The sequence below is a fragment of the Gracilinanus agilis genome, chromosome 3, assembly GCF_016433145.1.
Source record: "Gracilinanus agilis isolate LMUSP501 chromosome 3, AgileGrace, whole genome shotgun sequence".
In the NCBI taxonomy this organism is placed as follows: Eukaryota; Metazoa; Chordata; class Mammalia; order Didelphimorphia; family Didelphidae; genus Gracilinanus; species Gracilinanus agilis.
In genome coordinates, this window is record NC_058132.1 from 62354374 (window position 1) to 62362011 (window position 7638).

Genomic DNA, 7638 nt, shown 5'->3' on the forward strand with positions numbered 1-7638 from the left:
TTGCCCCGATATTACTCAGCTTCCCAAATCTCTCATGTCCCTGCTCATGCTGATGCTAGGAGGGGAATGACTCCCCTTCTTAGATGGGGACCCCGTGAGGGGATCTGGGGGGAGATGGTCCTCAGGAGTCTCCAGGGAGGCTAAAACCCCCTCCCCCAACAAACACTTGCTGGAGGCAGGCCTACTGACAACGAGGGTCACGCAGCTCTCACACTGGCCTCCTCCAAGGTCCCAGACACAGGCGCCGCAGGGGAAGGGGCCGAGGAAGGGGGTGTCGCTGTGACAATGACTCTGGAAAGCAGGATTCCACCCAGGAGAAAAAGGAAAAACAAGCCCCCAGCCCTGCCTCGATCCACTGCCAAGGGACCAGAGGAATGCTTTCTGAGGGCAGGGAGAGGGAGGCCCAGCAGCCTCCACAGCAGAGACTCCCGAGCTGTCTCCCATCTCCGTGTTGGATTCCCCAGGCCTCCCCAGCACTGAGGCCCAGGCTCCATGGGAGGATCCGGAGGGCCCCGACCATTGCTATCCGCTCCCCTGCTCCCGAGCTCCAGGCCTCAGGAGGGGAGGATGCTCCTGCCTCTGTACTGGGCCAGTGTGGAGGCTGGGAGGGCCCGTGCGCCTACAGCGGGCCAGCCGGGATCTTGGCTCAGCCCTGCACCCATGAAGGGCGTCTCTTCAGGACCCATCCCGTGGCCATCGCTGGCCCATCTCTCCTGGGGGCGTGCAGAAGGGTGCAAACATGAAGGAAGGGCCTCGCGCCTGCCCCGAGAAGCGACTGAGCCGGAGACTTGGGAGCCAGGAGGAGCCCAGGCAAGTCACTGAACACCTGCCTGCCTCAGTGTCCCTATCTGTAAAACGAGGACAGCAATAGCCGCTGCCTGTGAGATGAGAGGTATGCCAACCTTACAGGCCTCGGCATGCACCGACTACAGGATGACAGCGACTGGGAAAGGAGCGTGCTAGGAGCCGGGCCCAGGGAGGGCCAGACCCTGGGAGAAGAGGCATCTGGCCAGAATGGAGCCTGAGAGATCTCAGTTCAAGTTCTGCCTTGGACACGCCTGCCCTCTGGATCCCATCCCCCCCTGCTCCCCAGATGCCGGCCCTGCTATCTCCCCACTCTCTACTCTTCAGTCTCTCCCCTTCCACCGGCTTCTACCTGCATCTCCTTCATTCTTCTTTTTTAAATTAAACCCTCACCTTCCACTACTTCACTACTATGTACAGACTCCAAGGCAGAAGAGCAGTAAGGGTAGGCAATGGGGGTCAAGTGACTTGCCCAGGGTCACACAGCTGGGAAGTGTCTGAGGCCACATTTGAACCCAAGACCTCCCATCTCTAGGCCTGCCTCTAACCACTGAGCCCCTCAGCAACCTGCTCCATCCTTAAAAATCCTTTCTAGATGCTCCCATGCTAACATCGGGCAGGCTCCTTCTTCATCCAGGGCCGTGCAGCTCCCAGAGAATGCCGTCTACACGAGTGCCCACACTTCTCTTCTAACCCTTCTGCGATCGGGCAACCATCCTCATCCTTCCGCTGAGCTGGGTCTCCTCACATCTCCAGGGGGCTCCTTAGGCCTCCCCTTTCTCATCTCCCTCTTCTCCAGGCCCCCCTCGGCTCCTTCTTGGCACCCTCTCCTCCAGGTCGGCTCCGGTGCCTTGGGATGGCCCAGCTCGCTATGGGTGGAGGGAGTCCCGGGAGGCTGCAGGCCTGGTTTGGGCACTTGGGATTGCCACTGTGGAAGGCTCAGGGCCGCTCCTTAGATGGTGGAGCGCACCTACGCACAGAACCAGGTAGGGCCGGGAAGAGCCAGAGAACCCAGGATGTGCGCCGGGAGGGCCTCCACCTGGTTTCCAGGCCTCGGAGCTCCATGGCCGGCCCAGTACCTGGAACAGTATGGCTGGTAAGAAGAGACCGAGCTGGGCGTTCAGAGCCGCTCTCCTCAGGGTATGACCCTGAGAGCGCTTTGTCGTCGTTTTACTTTTTGGAGTTGGGGTGAGGAGCGCATGAGAACGCCGAGCAGGCGTGAGAGAGGGGGCCACACGAGGCTCGGCACGAGGGGCCAGCTCCATCTTCTGAGAGACTCCCGAGGAGGACAAATGAAACCAGACACAGGACGCCCGAGGGGAAGGCCTTCTGGGCAGGGAGGAGGGCCGATGCCAGGGGGGACTCCGGGAGCCTGAGCAGGAACATCTGCATGGATGGTGAGGCAGGAGCGATCGGTTCTCCATCCTGCCAGGGGCCTTACAGCATCTGAGAACAATTTCCCCTGGGGGATTGCTCTGACTCTGGGGGGAGCACGTGACGGCCATGAAGGGGGCCTCGGAGGGCAAGAACCAGAAGCCGGGGTGCTGTAGGAATTCATCTCCTGGAGCCCCAGGCTGCTGGGAGTCATTCCCACCTTTCCCTGGGCTCCCCAGAAGATAATTTGGGGCTGGAAGGAAACGTCTTTAACACTCGACACAATCTTCCCCCCAGACGGAGAGGAGAGCTCCTTAGGTTTCTCCATAGGGGAGGAAGTTCTCCAAAGACTGTCTCACTTCTACGAATGGGGGCTCCTTGGGAGTCCTGAGGTACCTAGTCACCCCTTTAATAAGACTCAGAGTCTTTGCTCGTCTTCCTCAGGGGTTCCAGAAAAACACCGCCAGACAGCTAGGTTTAAGGGAATGATATACGAAACAATAATACAACAATGACTCCCATTTGTTCAGCGCTTCAAGGTCTAGAAAGGCCTTCCTCACAAGGATGGAGATGACAGAAGTCGTGCCGCAGCCATTTAACAGCAGAGGAAAATGAAGCTCATGGGTGGGGGGGAGGAGGGAGGGACTTGCTGGTGGTGCCAGAGACGAGATCTCAAAGCCAGTCTATTGATTCCACGCCCAGAGTCTGAGGCACTAGCTGCTGGCCGCTCTGGCAAGAGGTACTATTTGATGGTGTTGCAACGGGTGGAGGTTTCAGCACCTCAAGGATGTCACAGCGGTCATTCACCAGGAGCCATACACTTCTTTTAAAGCTATTTTTATACTTATATTTCAATATAATTAATAACAACAATAACCTGCATTTATTTAGTACCTACTATGTACTAGGGACTCTGCTAAGGGTTTTACAAATATTTTAGGAGTGTTTTGCAAACATTCTTTCATTTTATCCTCAATAACAATGGATGATCAATATTCAATACCAATCCCCATTTTGGCAAACAGCATAAAGTGACTTGCCCAAGGTCACACAGTTAGTAAATGTCTGATGTGGGATTTGAACTCAGCTCTTCCCAACTCTGGGTTCAGCTAGAGAGTGGCACCCCAGGCTGCCTCAGAACTGGTTTCCTTTGTGATCTCACGCATTTAAAAATCTCACTCTGCGCTATTCACACCCAGAGGAAGAACCGTGGGAGCAGAAACACAGAAGGAAAACAACTGCTTGATCACATGGGTCAATGGGGATATGATTGGGGATATCGACTCTAAGCGATCGCTCTGCAAATATCAATAATATGGAAATAGGTCTTGATCAACGACGCATATAACACCCAGTGGAATTGCTCATTGGCTACAGGAGGGAGGTGGAAGATGGGGAGGGAAATAACATGAATCATAGAAATATGGGAAAATATTCTAAATAAATTAATTAAATAAAAATTTTCAAACACCAAAACAAAATCTCTTTCTGAGCAGGATCTGTGGGCTTTCAGGCTGCCCAAGGGCCCAAGAGGTGGAGCTTTTTAGGAGAGATTCGGCTGCTGTGATAGGCTCACAGACTGAGAGCTAGTCTTCAGGTGAAGCAAGTCAGGCCCAGAGGGAAGGACTCCCCTAAGGCCATCCCGGGAGGAAGGAGGAGGCCGGACGCAGACCCGGGCAATCTGCTCACCAATTCAGCCCTTTCCTGCCCTCTGACTGGCCGGCAGAACCTGGAAGGGGCACTAAGCCCAGGCTGGCATGTCCATGCCGTCACACTGCTGCCATCTTCCTCAGCACCCCCCACCTCTTTCCCCTAACAATTACATGTAGTGACACATTTCCACGGACGTTTTCTGAAGTTATAAGATCCACATTGTCTCCCTCCCTCCCCCCTCCTGGTTCGGTTCTGTCTGGGCTCTACATGTATTATCGTGGGCAACATTTTCATAGGGCTCATTTTCTGAGTGGGTCATCTTATCAAACCCAAACCCAAATAAAGTCGTGCTCTGCGGAGGGGGCCAGCACCCCAAGTCCCTCAGAGTGGTCTCGGCCCGCTGTCCTGCTGAGAGGAGCCCAGTCTACCCCGGGGGATTGTTTCTCCCTGCTGCTGAACCCCCTTTTTGGGGGCTTGGGCTGGGAAAGGCCTGGAGGAAGCCTCAGAGGCAGACCCTAGGATGGTCCCTGGGAAGCTGCCCAAAGAAAGGCCGCTGCCCCCAAGGGGGTAAGAACATGCCAATCTCTAGCTACAGACAGAGAGGATGGGGAGGTCCTGGACAGAGGAGGGGCCCCTAGAGAAGCCAGGGGGGCAGAGGGGACGGGGCAGGCCCTCCAGGACGGGGGCGGCCAGACTAGCCCTCATGGGGCCTAGGCCAAGCCTATGTAACCCAAGTCTGTCTCTCCGGCACAGAACTGGAGCTAAGGACACCCCCCCGCCCCACCCTGGGGAGGCGGGAATGGAGGGCTGAAAATCATCAAACCCTACACATGCCTCTCATGGCCAATCCTGACCTGGGGGGGGGGGGTGCTAATGATGCGGCAAGAATCAGATTAAAATGGGAAGGCATGAACGGGAGCTTTGGCTGGAAAGGCGGAGACCCCACGTTTGTTCTGCCAGGATCGGGGTCACGGCACCCACACGCCAGACTGGGGCTGACAGACAGATACAGCTAAGCTGGGGGGGCCCAAAGACCAGGCGAGGCTTGGACAAAAGGCCCAAAGGGCAGGAAACCAGATGGGGTTTGGAAGCGCCGGGTGGAAGACAGGCCCAAAGCGAATGAACGGGAAGGAAAATGGAGGTTTGGGGCGTTGGCTGTCCCCAGGAGGGGTTGGAGGGGGGCCCTGGGTTTAATAAGCACCTGTTGTCCATCTGGCCTGAGCCAAGCTAAAACAACTCTCCAGGAACAAGACGAGGCCTGGCTAAATGGGCAGCAGGCCAGAGGAAAGGTCCGGCACTCTCTATTCTAGGGGTGCTGGCGCCCCAGGTTTTAAAGGGCATCCTGTGCCCTCCTGGTTCTAACACTCCATGCCCCACGCTCCCTCCCAGCACTGGAGCACCTGCCTGCCACATCTCCAGGGTCCCTTCCCCACGGTCAGAGTTCCAGGTCTCACCAGCCAAACAAATGTCCTACTGTCTGTTCTCCTCGTCTCCCACAAGGGTCAGGAGAAAGAATTTGGGGGGGGGGGAATGGCTCGTGCTGGCCACACCGGCCTCCCCTCCCTCCTGAGGCCTGTCTGCTCTGCTGCTTCCCAAGCTCTCTTGAATGTTTGTCCCAGGACGCTTGGCCTTGCGGCTGGAGGTCAGGGTGCCCATGGTGGTGGCGGCAGGTGGGGAGGAGGAGAGCAGAGGGGGCCGAGTCAGCCTTTGGCTCATCCCTCCCAGCCCCAATGGGACAATCATCAGCAGTCAAGGCAGTCTCCTCCCCTCAGGGGTCAGAAAGCAGGGAACGGGGATTCCCCTTCCCCCTTTTCACCAGGACAAATCACTGAAGCCCCTGTGGCACACCAGAATAACCAGAAACATCAGGCATAGCGACATCTGGGCCGGGGGCTCCCTCTGTCTCCTTCAGCAACTTGAAAGACAGAACAGCGTAGAGCTGCCATCCTATTTTTAAATGCATGAGATGAAATATATGGAATTACAAATAGAACTAATTCTATGGAAATCCAGCCACGAAAACATCTATTAAAACACAACACAGGAATGGCTGAACAAGTTGTGGTATACGCTGGTGATGGAATACTATTGTGCTCAAAGGAATAATAAACTGGAGGAATCCCATGTGAACTGGAAAGACCTCCAGGAAGTGATGCAGAGCGAAAGGAGCAGAGCCAGAAGAACATTGTACACAGAGACTGATATACTATGGAAAAATTGAATGTAATGGACTTCTGTACCAGCAGCAATGCAATGACACAGGACAGCTCTGAGGGATTTATGGTAAAGATGCTACCCACATTCAGAGGAAGAACTGCAGGAGTGGAAACACAGAAGAAAAACAACTGCTTGATCACATGGGCTGATGGGGATATTATTGGGGATATAGACACTAAACAATAACTCTAGTCCAACTATTAATAATATGGAATTAGGTCTTGATCAATGATACATGTAAAACCAGATGGAATTGTGTGTTGGCTAAGGAGGGGTTAAGGGGGTTTGGGGGAAAGGGAAAAAAATATAAATATGTAACTATGAGAAAATATTCAAAATAAAAATAAAAAATAAAAAAAATAAAACACTCCACAAATCCAGAGAGCCCAGGCTGAGTCCCTGCTCCATACACACTTCCCAGCCTGGCACTGAACATCTGCAACAGCAGGGTTTAGTTTTACTTCTCATAATTCAGCTCTGTGTATTCTCTGTTCCAGCCAAAATGGGTAACTCATTGTTCCGTGAACTTCGCTTTCCATCTACTGCCCCCTCCTTCGGTCGTTGCTCTTTAGGTGTATCAGACCCCTGTCACCCAATTCGGGTTTTTTTGGCAAAGATGCTGGAGTGGTTCGGCATTTCCTTCTCTAGCCCATTTTATAGAGGAGGAAATGGAAGCCAACAAGATCATGCAGTTAGTGTCTGAGACTAGATTTGAACTCGGGCTTTTCCTGACATCTTGATGGTGCCATTGAGCTGCTGTCCCTCCCGCTCACCTCCCTCCTCCAGCTTCCTCCTCCTCCTCCATTCAGCTCAGGAGCCATCTCCTGGGCCAGTGATGGGCAAACTTTTTAAAGAGAGGCCAAAGGAAAGGAAATGCTCCTCTGTCAGTCTATTTCTAAGGCAACTCTTTCAAAGTTTCATTGTACTATATCCTACTCATTATTCGTCAGATTAGGAATAATGTCCTGTAGCTGGATAGAACATTTCAGGGGGCCACATCTGGCCCGCAGATCGTAGTTTGCCCATCGCTGTCCTAGGCCTCCAAGAATGGAAGCTCTTGGAAGGACCAGCCTGGTCCGTCTTCATCTCTGAATCACGAGTGCCGGCGCCCTGCCCTGTCCTCCTCTCCCCATCCTGGCCTGATGGGCTTCCTTCAAGTCCTGGCTAAAACTCCATGTGCCGCAGGAAGCCCTTCCTGATTGCCCCTAACTCCAGTGCCTTCCCTGGAATAAGCAAGGGATGGAGTGAGCAGATCCACCACTCTCTCCTGTCTATATGTGCCGTGTCTGTGGTTGTTTGCCTGTTCTCTACCCCACGCCGCTGAGAGCTCCTTGAGAGCAGAGATCGTCTCCTGCCTCTCTTCATGTCCTCACAGCCTCACACAAGGCTTCGTATGTAGCAGGTGCTTACTAAATGCTTCTTGCATAATATAAGTTTGTAGAGCTGAGTGGAAGTGTTGGAAAGGTCCTTATAACACAGAATGAGATGAAAACTGGGAGGGTCTAAGAACACAATGTCAGATATTGGAGGGATATTAGAACCCAGAATGTCAGAGCTGGGAGAGGTCTTAGAACAGAGAATGTCAGAGCT